The following is a 16,107-nucleotide window of genomic DNA, read 5'->3' as shown; positions in this document are numbered from 1 at the left end:
ACAGAGGCTTTCTCGGTTCTACCTGCAGCCATTTTGGTTTTGATTTCATGTTTGGCTTGAGTTGGCTTAAGTTCAGGTATTAGTTCTTGAACTGGGGTTTCAGTAGTGGGTGTCTCAATAGGGGTTTCAATAGCAAGGGCAAGGATGGGGGTTTCTATGTGTGGTGTGAGAGGCATTGGTGGAATGAGGGAAGGTGTTTGGTTTTGGGGTAGTAGTGGTGATTGTGGTGGTAGTGGTGGCTTTAGGTTAGGGTTAGGTTCAACAGAAAGTGAAGATGGTTTTGCCATTTTCGATTTGGCAAAAGTTTTGGATTTTCGAGGTTTGTGGGTAGACCAAACCTTAGTTCTAGCCATTAAATAGGAAAAAATAATCTCTTTAACTTTCCAAGAACTACTTGAAGAAATTGTGGAGAGAGTGGTAGTTGCCTCTAGTTTTTCAGGTGAGAAATGGGATAAAGGGGCGAAAACTTAGAATATTAAAATTTAGGGCAAGCAACTGGTGGCTTGGGGTAAGCATAAAATTGCTTAAGGTTAAGCATGACTTGCATAGCGTATAGCTTAGGGTAAGCATGTAGCAATTATTGAACTAAAGATTCTGGTAATGCTTAGGGTCTGTACAAATTTGCTTAGAGTTAAGCAGGATTTGCATAGGGTACAGCTTAGGGTAAGCAATATCATCAGCAAGTTTCGAAAGGTTTTGCAAAAAATTGTAATTTCACTTACCAAAAATAGTACAAATGCTATGGAATGCTATCATGACCCTCAGCAATTATCAAATACATATAAACACCAGAAAATTTAAGAATTTAAGCTCATTATCTCTCAAAAACTTATCAAGAGTGATATAAGCATGTGGGAATTGAAAGTCATAGCTCAAATGAGGCATAAATTGTAGATTACCCTTGCAAACTTAATGAAATAGACTTATTCCTAAGCTTATACCCAAAATACATTTTCAGCAACATTTGAGACAAATTCTAAGCACTTAGAAATTATAGAAAAGACATAGAAATTGACTTCTCAAGCAACATGAACAGTAGCATGAACAGTAATATAAACAGTAACTTAAACAAAATTATGCAAATTCTAACAAATTATAAAAACTATATATACACTAAAAGGTAAAACTTAACAAACACTATTTTTTCACTTCAATAAAGCTCACATCAGTCCTAAATATCAAAATTGATCCTCATTCAAGTTGTATTTTACAAATTTACACAAGAAGACATAACTTTAAACAAATGCTATCAAATAAATTTTCTAAATCAGCAAATTAACACAAGTTTAAAAGTGTTACTGTTCACAGGGACTGGATAAATGTAGAAATTTGCTTTATACTTGCTCCCTCTCAATTCTTTCCCTTTTTGCTACAAGTCTCAATTTGCCTAATCTTCATGAATGACCTATAAAAGATAGATAAATGTCACCCTTGAGTTTAATGAGGGTAAAAACTAAAATGAAATGAAATGAAAATAATAAACTATAAATGGATATGCTTGGGTTGCCTCCAAAGAAGTGCTTGTTTAAGGTCTTAAGCTTGACCTTCCACTCCAAATCACCTAAATATCCCTAGTTGGGGAACTAAGCCATGAAACCTCTACAACCTTTTGTGTGGACTCTCCAACAATATAGTGCTTTAGTCTTTGTCCATTAACTTTAAAAGTACCTAAGGTTTCATTCCCTATTTCCACAGCTCCATATGGATATACCTTTGTAACTGTGTAAGGCCCTAACCATCTTGACTTTAATTTTCCAAGAAATAACCTTAACCTAGAATTATATAAGAGAACAACATCTCCCTCTTGAAATTCTCTCCTCCTAATGTGCTTATCATGCCATCTCTTAGTTCTTTCCTTGTAAAGTTTGGCATTGTCATAAGCATCGAGTCTAAGTTCCTCAAGTTCATTTAATTGCAATATTCTTTTTTCTCCAGCACCCTTTAAGTTAAAATTTAGTGTCCTTATAGCTCAATATGCTCTATGTTCCAACTCCATAGGCAAATGACAAGCTTTCCCATAAACCAATCTAAAAGGGGTTGTGCCAATGGGAGTTTTAAAAGTTGGCCTATAAGCTCAGAGAGCATCATTCAACTTTAATGACCAATCTTTCCTTGAACTGTTTACTGTTTTCTCAAGAATCCTTTTCAGCTCTCTATTTGAAATCTCCACTTGACCACTAGTTTATGGATGGTAGGGTGTTACAACCTTATGCTTAAGTCCATATTTTTATTATAGTTTCTCAAATTGATGGTTGCAAAAGTGAGAACCTCCATCACTTATAATGGCACATGGAGCTCCAAATCTTGTAAAAATGAATTTCTTAAGAAATTTAACCACAACTCTAACATCATTATAACATCATTAGTTGGAGATGGTATAGCTTCAACCCATTTGCTCACATAATCTACTCCAACCAAGATGTACTTATTCCCAAAGGATGATGGAAAAGGTCCCATAAAGTCAATGCCCCACACATCAAATAGTTCCACTTCTAATACGTTTTGGAGGGGCATCTCATCTCTTTTTGAGATATTGCCTATCCTTTGACACCGATCACATGCATTTACAAACTTTCTCACATCTCTAAATATATGTGGCCAAAAAATCCTGCTTGAAGAACTTTTTCTGTGGTCTTTGTAACACTCATATGACCCCAATAAGGTGAAGAATGGCAATCTCTAATAACATCCTCTATCTCCTCATCAGCTAAGCATCTCTTAATCTTCCTATCTCCATATCTCTTAAACAAAAATGACTCTTCCCAATCATAATCCCTCACATCAAAAAGAAATTTCTTCTTTTGTTGCCATGTCAAATCAAGTGGAAGGATTCCACACACCAAATAGTTCACAAAATCTGCATAACAAGGGATTTTTACACTAATGGTTGCCAAAAGCTGCTCATTAGAAAAATAATCATCTATTGAAAGCTCTTTGCCCAATTTGTTTCCTTATTTTTCCCTTAATCTAGATAAATGATCAGCTACTACATTTTTTACACCTTTCTTATCCTTAATTTCCAAATCAAACTCTTGAAGGAGTAATACCCACCTTATCAACCTAGGTTTAGCCTCTTTTTTGTGAAGAAGATACTTGATAGCTACATGATCTGTGTACACTATTACTTTAAACCCCATAAGATAGAACCTGAATTTATCTACTGCAAATACCACTGCCAAAAACTCTTTATCTATAGTAGAATAATTTATTTGAGCATCATCTAAGGTCTTACTTGCATAATAAATTGCATACACCTTCTTATCTTTCCTTTGTCCTAAAACAGCCCCAATGGCATAATCACTTGCATCACATACCAACTCAAAAGGTAATGACCAATCAGGTGGCTGCATAATAGGAGCAGTTATCAAAGCTTCTTTTATCCTATAAAAAGCATTCATACAATCAGTATCAAAATTAAAGTCCACATCTTTACTCAATAAATTAGTAAGAGGTTTAGACATCTTAGAAAAATCCTTGATGAATCTCCTGTAAAATCCAGCATACCCCAAGAAACTCCTCACTTCTTTTTATAGATGTTGGGGGTGCCATTTTCTCAATAATTTCTACCTTTGCTTTGTCTACCACAATACCCCTGTTTGACATAAGATTTCCTAAAACAATTCCTTTTTGTACCATAAAATGACACTTTTCCCAATTCAAAACTGAATTAAACTCTTCACATCTTTGCAAAACTTTAGACAAGTTAGATAAGCATTTATCAAAAGATTTACCATACATAGAAAAATCATCCATGAACACTTCCATAATATTCTTAATGAAATCAGAAAAAATGGACATCATACATCTCTGAAATGTAGCTGGGGCATTACATAATCCAAATGGCGTTCTTCGATAGCAAAGGTACCATAGGGACATGTGAAGGTGGTTTTATCCTGATCATCTGGGTGAATAGGAATTTGAAAGAACCCTGAATAGCCATCCAAATAGCAAAAATAAGAATGATGAATAATCTCTCAAGCATTTGATCTATAAATGGCAATGGAAAATGGTCCTTTTTAGTTGCATTGTTCAATTTCCTATAATCTATGCACATTCTCTATCCAGTTACAGTCTTAATAGGTATTAGTTCATCATTTTCATTTTTCACTTTTGTGATGCCCCCATTCTTTGGTACAACATGAACTGGACTTACCCAATTGCTATCAGAAATAGGGTAAATGATACCTGCATCAAGCAATTTTAAGATCTCTTTTTTCACAACCTCTTTCATATTTGGATTCAATCTTCTTTGTGACTCTCTAGAGGCTTTGTGATCATTTTCTAACAAAATTCTATACATGCACACAGAAGGATGTATTCCTTTCATATCATCAATGGTATAACCAATTATCCTCCTCTGCTCTCTAAGAACTCTTAATAATTTTTCAACTTCACAATCATTCAATTTAGCACTAACAATCATAGGATATGTAGAATTTTGACTAAGAAAAGCATACTTGAGATTTGTTTAAAGAGGTTTTAATTTTACCTTTGGTGCTTCACTTCTTTCAAGCATTGGTGGTGAAGTAGCATCTTGCTTCAAATCTCTAATCTTCTAAATACTAGCTATAGGCAAAGGTGAATTTCCTTCAAAAATTTGAGCATATTCTGCAGCTTCTTCAATCTTATCCCCTTTTTTGATGTTGTGAACCAAACAAGCTTCTAAGGGATCTTCAGGATGTTGCTTTTTAAATACTTCTTCAACCAACTCATCTACCACATCAATTCTCAGATATGAATCTGAATCAACTTTCTTTTTCATTGCTTGAAAAAAATTAAATTCAATTTTTTCTTTCCCAACTTCTAATATAAGCCTTCCATTCTTTACATCAATCACAGCTCTAGCAGTAGCAAGGAAAGGTCTACCAAGAATAATAGGAATATGTACACCCTCCTCCATCTCCAATACTACAAAGTCCACTGGTATGAAAAATTTTCCAACTTTCAAAGGAACATTCTCAATCACCTCAATTGGAAATTTAATAGACCTATCTGCTAACTGTAGTGAAATGGTGGTAGGCTTCATTTCTCCAATCTTCATTTTCTCATAAATAGACAATGGTATTAGACTAACACTAGCTTCAAGATCACATAAAGCTTTATCTATACTGATATCTCCAATGTGACATGGTATGGAAAAAACTACCAGGATCCTTCAGTTTAGGTGGAAGCTTATTTTGTAAGATAGCACTACTTTCTTCTGTAAGAGCTACTGTCTTAAATTCTTTCAACTTCTTCTAGTTAGACAAAATCTCCTTCAAAAATTTAGCATATGAAGGCATTTGTGCTAAGGCATCATTGAAAGGAATAGTCACATGCAAAGACTTCAACACCTCTAAAATCTTCCCAAATTATTTATCTAACTTTGCTTTCTGAAATCTTTATGGGAATGGTAAAGGTGGCATGTAAGCCTTAGATGCTACATATTTAGGTTCTTCCTCTTCACTCTCTCTCTCTCTTTACTTCCTCTTTCTTCCACTGAACTCTCTTTCTCAACTTCAACTCTAACCTCAACTTCAGCTTTTTCATCTCTTTTTCTAGTTTTCTCTTCTTCAACTTTCTCTTCCATCTTTTATCTCCACTCTCTAATATTTTTCCACTTCTCAATGTAATAGCCTTACAATGCTCCCTTGAATTTTCTGGTTAGCTAGGAAGCTTCCCAAATGCTTTATTATTTGAAGAGCTAGCTTGTTGAGCTATTTGATTCTCCAACATCTTATTATGTGTTGCCATTTGATCCACTTTAAATGCTAATTGAGAGATCATTTCTTATTGACTTTGATGGCTTACTAGTAGAGTCTCAATCATGGCGTCCAATCTAGCTATCTTGTCTAATTGTGCTTATTGTAGTAGAAGTTGCTGTGGTTATGGTGGAGCAGGTGCATTCTAAGGTTTAGCAATTCCAGGAGGAGGACCTCTATTCTGCTAAAAATTTTGATGTTATTGATACCCATAAGGTTATTGAAAATTCTGATGTTGTCTTTGTCTACCTCCCCAAGAGAAATTAGAGTAGTTTCTCCATGCTGGATCATAAGTTGTAGAAAATGGGTTAGCACTTGGTCTTTAATTGTAGTTCCCTACAAAATCTACTTGCTCACTTGAAAAATCTTGACCAGATGCAAGAAAATCAGTTGCATAGTTGACATTTGTAGCTCCAACATCTGCTGAATTACTTGAACCTCCAACTGAAAAATCTACTTTCATGCTTATCTTGTCCATTTTCTTTGTCAAAGCATCAAACTTAGCATTAATCATATTCATGGCATCAAGCTCAAACATACTAGCTGGTTTCTTGATCTCGTTCCTCTCACAACTCCACTGGTAGTTGTTATAAGCAATTTTATCTAGAGCAGAAAATGCTTCATCTTCGGATTTCTCCATAAACTCACCTCCAGAAGATGCATCAATTGTACTTCTAATAGCTGGTGAAACTCCATTGTAAAAGTTTTGAATAAGCATCCACTTAGGAATCCCATGGTGTGGACATCTCTATAAATCCTTGTACCTCTCTCATGCTTCATACAAGCTCTCATCATCTCTAGGTTTGAAAGAAGTCAGCTTATTTCTTAGCTTAGCTATCTTGTTTGGTGGAAAATATTGAGCTAAAAATACATGAGAAAGTTCATCCCATATTGTGATAGAATCCAGTGGCAAAGAATGTAACCACTCTCTAGCTCGGTACTTCAAAGAGAAAGGGAATAATCTGAGTCAAATTGCATCATCAAAAACTCCATTTATCTTCAACATATCACTGATCTCAAGAAAGTGTGCTAGATGAACATGTGGACTTTCACTTGGACTTCCCCTAAATTGTGATTGTTATACCATCAGACATAGTGCAGGCTTCAATTCAAAATTATTAGCTTCTACTCTTGGTCTTCTGATACTTGGCATGAAATCCCTAATGTTAGGATAGGCATGATCCTTCATAGAGCGGTTGTTATTGTTGTTGTTAGCCATTTCTTCTTGTAGTTGCTCTTATTCTTGTGCTCTTTCTTGTTGTTGTTGAGCTCTAAATTCAGCTTTTCTCCTCTTAGCTTCTACTCTTAAAGCTCTTACTGTCTTTTCTATTTCTAGATCAAAGAATAAATTAATTTTTTCACTTTTGTCCTTCTCATAAAATAAAAGTACCTGAAAAACAAAATAATCAAATTCTCAAAGCAAAATAGTAAGAGAAATTGAAAATTAAAATAAAAATAAAATACCCACATTAACCAAACAAACAATCGTTCAATATCAAACAAAAATCAAATCCCCGGCAACGGCGCCAAAAACTTGGTGTATGAATCCGTAAGTACACGGGTCGTATCAAGTAACAAAGTGATAAGTCAAGTATCGTTCCCACGAGGATTTGCCGTTTGAGTACTAAACTATGAATGAAGTGATTATTTGAGCTAATGATTGATGAATAAATGGTAAATGTACATGAGCAAAGTAAATTGATAAATCCAATTAAAATGGGTAAAGAGCAAGTAAATAAATTCTAAATCTAGATGCAATTGAACTAAATTAATAATGGGTAATTTAAATCAAAATCTAATTATGATAAAAATAATTCCAAAGTTGGGGGTTTATGTATAAATTAATTGGGATTTGTCTTGATTATTCCAATTTTGAGGAAAAATAGAGTTTGAAGGTGATTGATCATTGATTCCTTTGATATCTTTTTCAAGCAAATCAAAGTGTATTTTAAGAAAACCAAACCTACTTTCGTACGATATTTAATTAACTTAAAACCCATTAAGTTTTGTAATCAATCAATAAATCCTCTTAAAATCCTAGTTTATTTTTAAATCTAGGTAATTTTAAGTTCTAATCCTTGATTATCTATCAATGATCTTCACCTTTCGGTCTTTCAATCAAATATTAACACAATACCCAATGCGTACCAACATTAGGCAAGTAAATTAAGCACACAAGGAAAGAATCAAAACTCATATTTATATAAACTATGGAAATAAAAAGTCCAAATCCATAAATTAATCTAAAATATATTTTCTAACTCTGAAATCCAATGATTCTACTCACTCATATTAGTATTTACAAGAGAAATTAATGGAAAAGTACAGAAAAACATTTATTGGCACCAGAAAACTTGAGCTTAGCAAAGATAGTGATAGAAGCAATGGTGAATGAATAGTTAGAAAGATAAATTATAGCCTCGAAGGTAGAGGATGAGAGTTTGCAAAAAGGAGGAAGAGGTCAAAGACATGAGAGAGAAAGGACAAAGCGCATAGAGATGATAAACTAGAAAAGTGATAGGGAAGGTAAAGTATTGAAATAAGCACAATGTAGTCTTTTCATAATAGACTATTGGTAAAAAATTTTAATTTTTTTCGATAAAAAAGACTATCTAATAAACAAAATAAAAAATTAGAAAACTTTTAATGCAATTATTAATATACAAGGACAAAGTAATGAATGATGGCAAATCTTAAGATTCTCAAGATAATTCATCCTATATAAAATTATGGATATTAAGCCATAAAATTATTATTATTATTATTATTATTATTATTATTATTATTATTATATAACTTGAAAACAAGTAAACTTAAATTAGAAAATTATAATATATTATAACTTATAATTTAATATTTATATAATTATAAATAAAATAATTAAGAGTTAAAATTACATGATGCACATGCAACACACATGCATAAGAAATTAGTAATTAGTATAAAGGAGAGTATTTATGAAAGGTGATATGTGGCAAACTTTTTGAAAAAAAGTGTCATATGTCATTTTCTTGTGAATACTTCTTTACTTTATATATATAATATATAGATTTAACAATTAATAAAACATTAACTAAATAAACATGAAAATTGATATAATAATGGCAATAATAAAGATATATAAAAAGAAAAGAAAATAAATGAGAATTAAATATTCAGCATAAAAGATAATAACCACAATAATTATAAAGCATAACAATCTTTATTTGATAAGTAACACGTGGAAACACAAAAAAAAAAATTGTCCACATGGCAACATATAGAAAAATCTATCTGCTTCGTATATATAGATAGATTTTAATTTTTTTTTTAAATTGATTTTAAGATATAATTAAATGAAATGTACATAAATTTAAGAAACATTAAAAAGTAAATTTAAAAAATTTTACAATTAACTAAATATGGAAATTGAGATAACAATAAAAATAAAATGAGAATTAAATACTTAGCATAAAAGGTTATAACCACTACAATCGTAAAACATATCAATCTCTATATGGTAAGTGCCACGTGGCAAAACTATTTAAAAATATGTTCACATGGCAACACCATAGAAAAATTTATCTACTTTATATGTATAGATAAATTAAAAATTGGCTCTTTGCAGTAAAGAACCCAAACAAACCATCTACAGTTTATATAGGAAATTAAAAATTGGCTCTTAATTAGTTTAGCATTGTCTTTTCATAATACTACCATGACACTTGAATATAAACGTCACAAAGACGAAGGAGAGGAGTCGCTATCCTAATAATAACTGACACAAATTCATAAAAAGGATGTGGATGGCAACTTACTACTTGTAAAGGTCAATTACTCTTCTTTTACCATGAGCCAAATGGCCAAGGTTCGAGATAGTGAGTACGAGAAAGTGAAGGTGTTAAGTACCCTCTCCATTTAGACTTACCTTAGAACAAGTTTTAGCCTCTACTAATGGTTTTAAATCTTGTCTTATTATTTCTTTTATTAATTCATTGATTAAACAATATTCAAACCATTAGTTAAACACACATTTTATTCATTCAATCATATAGGGCACAAGCATAACATAACCTAAACATGTCTTCTTTCTAAGTTATGTAGTGTTACCAAGCTTACCATCTTGCCCTAGCATATGAATTAAACTAAATTAATTACATACAATATCTATTTACATGTTATTGAACATGTTGGATCACATAAAGAACCAAGTAAAGATCTTTAAGTGTTTTTCATTTACCCGATAAAAGGGGTGTTTCGAAACATGCCTTATTTTCTAGATTATGTATTTATAACATTAATTATTAAGTTTCCCTGTATGAGTCTTTACTAAGTCCAATTAAATCCACTTAAACATGATTAAATAATTAGAAATTCAAAGTAAATTAAATAAACCTGCAACAAAAAAAGGGGAGGAGAAAAGAGAATTAAAGTTAAAATTGCCTTTATAGACCTCTTAAAAATCCTATAACTATTACAAGCCTTTAAGGCCTAATAACCTCATTCAAGAGACCTTTAAGTCCATCTTGAGCTTTTGATTTTAGGGTTAATCCACTTTCAGGTCCATCTTGCTCCATTTGTGCCTAGGAAGTCTTTTGGGCTTCTTTAATTGGGCTTGTATTTATTTACAGGGGTATGCAATCAGTTAGTTTGGTTCTAAACAAAACCAAACTATACCAACTAATATTGATTCGATCCGATTTAAATCTTTTTGTTTCACATAGAAGGAATCAAGGAAAGGATGACATGCTTAACCAAATGCAACTTAAGTATTAAACAATAAACAACCCAGCCTAAGTCTCAATAAGATGTTCGCGTGCATCATGTCTCTTCTATGAGAATCTACTAGAATCCCTTATTTGTTGTCGTAGCAGATTATTAGGATCTTATTTAATTATTCATTCCTATTGTATTATTATTTCCTATTTATCTTAGTTTCCTTGTTAGGATAAATTACTTGTATAAAATAGAAGCATATATAAAGAATTTTATATATGAAAAACACGGAGATTTCTCTCAAGTACATTAGCTTCAATATGGTATCATAGCTTTCAATTCATTAGGCTAGGCTTTAGTGCTGTTCATACGCATTATTCACTCATACTATTCATAGGGGCACTGTTCACCTGCATTGTTTATTGGATACTGTTTATGCGCACTATTCAAAAGTTAAGATAATTTACTTATTAAAATTAAGGCCAAATTAGAAACCAATTCCTGTCGATTTCTAATTCCTTATATTTAGAAACCGATTATTTTCAGTTTTAAAAGTTAAAGTATTTTACTTATTAAATTTAAGGTCAAATTGAAAATCGATTTCGGTTGGTTTCTAATTTTTATATATCTTAACATATAAATTAATTAATAATATAAAATTGGCTATATAATTAATTTGAATACAATTAATCAAAATAAAAGAAAAATTAAAATTATAATTGTTAATTGAATAAAATCCACATTATAACTACAAAAATACTTAGTTTCAATCAAAGCTACGTAGTTTTGAATTAAAATAATAAAAATATTAATAATTTAAAAAAAAGAAAGTGAAATCTTAATTTTAGCACTATAATCATGTGCCAGAATTTTCACACAAATTAGAAGCTCTTTTTAGACCCATCACCATAAGAAATTAAAAAAAAAAAAAAGCTCATTTCAACCTTAACTTTTTTATATATATTTATAAATATTTTGATTTTAATATTTTTTTTATTTGTGTAACTCCATATTTAATTTGAAATTTAATATTTTAATATTATATTATTAATTCTAATGAAAATTAATCTCTCAGAAATATTAATAAAGATATTATTAATATTATTAAATTAAATTCTCAATTTTCTTAAAAAAAAATAGCTTTTATTGTTTTAAAAAAAAGCAAAATTGCCTCCATACTAATTTATTCTCGCTCCACTTAGGTTATCTTAACCTCGCCTCTTTTTAAAACTCGGTTTCACAGATATCCCCTTCGAAGACTCATTCTTGTAGACCAACTTTACCTTCTCTGTACAGACCCATTTCACTCTCTCACATTTTAAAATCCCAGCATCACTGACTACTGCATGGTAGTGGCACATAGCCACATACCCACATAGACCCATTTCGTTAGTTCTTCGACTCGATAGCTCCCTCACACGCCTACGCGACATCAGTTCTGCCTTCTCCCTTTGTGATGTGTGTAAGTCACAGCAGCATTAATTTCTCCCTCATTTGATCAAGCCCCAGCTCACCTCGCTATAACTTACCCAGCTGCGTCCTTCCTCTGTTATCATGTGCTAAAATATTACTAATGCTTTTTTATCGCGTTGCTATGTTTTAATTTATTAATTACTAATTTAATTAACTACTTATTTTTCTATTTATAAATATTTTTAATTTAATAATTCTCTGTATATTTTAATATTTTGTTATTAATATTTAATTCTCTAACTCAAAATTTAATTCAAAATTTATTATATTTAATCTTTTATTAATAATATTAATAAAAATAACTTCTCTAAAAAAAATAAAATTCACATTTTTTCTTTAAAAATAAAAACCTATTGCCAATATTTTTAGGCAAAATTAAAACTCCCTCTCCACCACAATCTTTCTCTCCATCGGCGCCATGCAGCAGCTCCCTCACCATCACAGACTCCATCAGCGTCTCCATCCCAACGCCACTCCCTCACGTAGCTCAACATGACTTCAGCTCCTCGTTTCCGTCAGCAAGGGTCATGCATTTCTCTACCAAATTCATATCGTTTGCACTCTCATGTAGCCCACTCTTTCAAAGATGATCTCGCCTATCATCTCAATCCCACTGAACCCATTTGTTCTTCGCTGTTTCCACTTCTCGGCACCACCAGCAACAACGCATCAAGAGTATCACAGCACCAGCATACTCGGTTCACTAGTTTGTCGCTATCTCCCAAGTAATCTCCATAACCCTCGAGAATTTAATCTCTTTCTACTAATCTCTCATTGTTTCAAAGCTTGAAAAGCATAGAATAGCAGAACAACAAAACTCTTGGCAATGGCTGGCTTCTCAGATCAGGTTTACCTCTAGTTAATAGGGTTCTGAGATCTGATCCCCTCTCTGCTCCTCAATCGGCCATTCAACGATCCGTTATTTGCCCTGCTTTCACATCTAAGGTAGCTATGCAAAACCTAATTACACTTTAACTCGTAAAATTGAAAATCAACAGCCTTTTTCATTTGCTTCCATTTTCTATGTGTTTGATTTATGCTCATCTGACTAGAGGGCAGGATTATTTGCATTTAGGAATGCCAAAGGTTTGTCAAAACCCATCTTTAAGTGAAATTGTTTTGGTACTGGATTACAATTTACTGGACACCATTGATGTTGACAGAGAAGATATGATATATATGTTTGATACTCACAATGCTGTAAAACGTAATGAAATTCCGAGTCAGGTATTGATTACTGGCAACAAATTTATCTACACATGATCTATTATCAACTCAAGTTTCTTTTATGTTTTATTTTGTATTCAAGTTTAGACAAAAAATTTTTTAGAGAGAATTCCTTGAGGGCATGATGCATTCCTTGCACATGTTCATCATGTGTGCAAATCTGGTCAAACTAAGGAAATGCAAGTTTTTAGGGTGAATTTTGTCACCACCAAGGCAATACATTTCTTGAAAGATATAAGACTTTAATACATTTCATTGATGTTTTAGTCCTAGGGGATAATGCTTTAGACTTGATAACTATATTTAGTACACATTTCATGGGCTTGCTTTGATGTTTGGTGAATTAGTTTGCTCTTACTGCATCTCTACTTAAATCTCTAGTTAGGCACTTGGGTCTGATGATCCTTTAGGTAGTTTGGGTTAAATATTACATATATAAATTTTAGGTTCTTTAATGGAATTTCTATGGCTGGATGCTAAAATAAAGGAATAAGTTAACTTAGATTCAATAAATTATATTAATGACCAAATAAGCTGCGAAGCTTCGATAAAATAAAACGTACTATATTTTTTTGAATAAAAATAAAATAAACTAATTAAATTAAAAACTCTAAAGATTGTAATGATATCCTCTACTTTTATAGTTTACAGTAAGTGAATTTTCTTTGCTGCCAGCCTACAAGTTTTTCTTATTGATTATGTATCTGTTCTCAAATCAATACGTTGTCATTGTTCTTGGATCAGGTGGAGGGAGGTAGGCAACTGGAAGCATTCTCGATACAACTTGTTATTCTTGCAATTTGGAAGCAAGCACTTCGAATTTGCCACGCTCAAGTTGCCTCAGCTATTGAAGGAAGTTCAAGCCAAGAGAGCACAAGGTTAAGGAGAAGCAGCAGCAAGAAACATGGGACTCCTAACACAGAAGACAATTCTGATGTTAGGCCAGAGAAAATCTCCACTCAGAATGAGAGGGAGTTTTTAAGGGAAGTTGAACATGCTGAGGAACTCACCAAGGCTATTGAACCTGGTATTGTTTAAGTATTTTGATTTTACCATGCGTATTGAGATTATTTTCTATTTTTCCTTGCACTTTTATGATCATGTATGAATAGTTATTGGTATGTAAGGTCACATTGATTACTTGTCCTTAATGCCTACTTCTTGTAGCTTGACATATAAAGCCGGAAGACACCCAAACACTTCCTATGTGAGCTATTTCAGGTACTTCCAGAGGTACAACATCATAGAATATTGAATTATGCTACAGGATTTTGTAATTTGGGTTTTGATTCGTAGTCTGTGATTGATTGGAATTTGAAATTAATTGGCATTGGTTTATCATTCTGCCATCTTGACGATATTATAATAATAGTAATTAAGAAATAAATCTCAAAATAATTTATAGGCTCAAAATAATTTATAATCAGAAGTTGATTTGGAAATTATAACTTCATCATGGAAAAAAAAAAATAATAACAATTAACATTACACCACCAACTGCATAAAAATAATAAAAAAAATACAAGATATTATAATAATAAAATTTGGTAGATTTAAGTCGTGTGAATCTATAAACTTGGTTACTTCTTATTTTTATTATTTTCTACTATCCTTTTTTTTTTCTAATTTCCTCTTCTATTTTTGTTAAATAGTTCAATATAATGTAGCAATTTTCCTTAATTTTGACTTTTACTTTCACTGAAATTGTTGTTGAAATTTAAAGAATGCCTTGAAAATTATTTTGGCTTTGAAATTTTTGATGTGATTAGTTCTTGGGTAGATTTTCCTGCAATAGTTTAGTAAGTACTTGTTGATCTCCTATAACCTTAAACATCAAATTGGGGATATAATTTTCTTGAAAATGTTTTTAAAATGGCTTATCTAGTTCACTTTGGAACTGATAGATGTGTCAACTTAATGATGTGGAAAAACCTACAAATATGTATCTATCTGCTTGCCAATAAATGTGCAGTTACACTTGACTCATTTTATTTGCTCTCTAGATTCCCACTATATGAATGTTCTTAATATGATTTGATATTATATGTCTTTTACAAGCTGATTATCTTTACAATTTTGCATGTGATTACAATTAAAAATAATTTGCTACTTGAAGTTTGATGGATATTTAAATGTAAGAATATGAGCCTCTTTTTTTTTTTTTAATGGTAATGTCTGTTTCCCTACTTGTTGGCAATTATTGCAACAATTATTTTGCATGCTATGTATAGTTCTTTATAATTCACTAATGCCCATATTTTGTTATGTGTTTGTTCTTTGATGGACTTAGCTTTAATCCTGATGCCATAAATTTGTTCTAAAATGAAGAGTAAGTTCTTGAATGTTGAAGTCTCAATGAAGAATACTTGCATACTCTGTGAGTACAAGGGAAGCATTACCGGTCAGTTTTCTACCTCGGCTCATCGCAATGATCATTTTCTATTGCATCCCATTGCGCTTAGTCGGAGGTAATAGAGGAAGAGATTCAACAATTACACCAGATTATTGCGACGCTAAAGGAAAGTTTAGCTGCAATGGAGGAAAGAGATCAACAATGTTTGCAGATGTTGGAGGAGTGTATGCCACAAATGATGTAGAACATGATGGCACAAATGAAGCAGGGTACACAATACACATCTAGAGCTTTTAATGCTACTCATTAGGATGATGCTAGAGATATCGATGGTGGTGATGACATTGTTAATGACAATTAGCTTATTATTTTATTCTTATGAAATTCTATTTTTTTTCCATATAGTATATTATTGTTACAACTCTTTATTATGATATTTATATATAATATTGATTGATATTTGATTGATAGTCTGATATTGTAAATACTGTGATATTGAACATTTAAAATTAAAAATGTATTATATGCTTAAATACAGGAAATAAAATATTAAAAAAATAAAAATAATAAAATTTTTTATAGTAATTTGAAATGAATTAGAAACGAAATTTTTGTTTC

General features: G+C 31.7%; 1 long non-coding RNA gene and 1 other non-coding gene across 2 annotated transcripts; both read left to right on the top strand.

Moving 5' to 3' along the window:
* Positions 1 to 6,469: 6,469 nt before the first annotated feature.
* On the top strand, positions 6,470 to 6,573 carry LOC131173487 (small nucleolar RNA R71). Its single transcript, XR_009143803.1, has one exon. It is a non-coding gene; the product is annotated as a small nucleolar RNA R71 (small nucleolar RNA).
* Positions 6,574 to 12,307: 5,734 nt separating this feature from the next.
* On the top strand, positions 12,308 to 15,821 carry LOC131173204 (uncharacterized). The gene is made up of 4 exons (XR_009143437.1): positions 12,308 to 12,854; positions 13,881 to 14,163; positions 14,304 to 14,357; positions 15,465 to 15,821. It is a non-coding gene; the product is annotated as an uncharacterized LOC131173204 (long non-coding RNA).
* The last annotated feature ends 286 nt before the right edge of the window (positions 15,822 to 16,107 follow it).

The sequence above is a fragment of the Hevea brasiliensis genome, chromosome 14, assembly GCF_030052815.1.
Source record: "Hevea brasiliensis isolate MT/VB/25A 57/8 chromosome 14, ASM3005281v1, whole genome shotgun sequence".
NCBI classification, from domain to species: Eukaryota; Viridiplantae; Streptophyta; class Magnoliopsida; order Malpighiales; family Euphorbiaceae; genus Hevea; species Hevea brasiliensis.
This window is presented reverse-complemented; position numbering and strand designations above follow the sequence as displayed.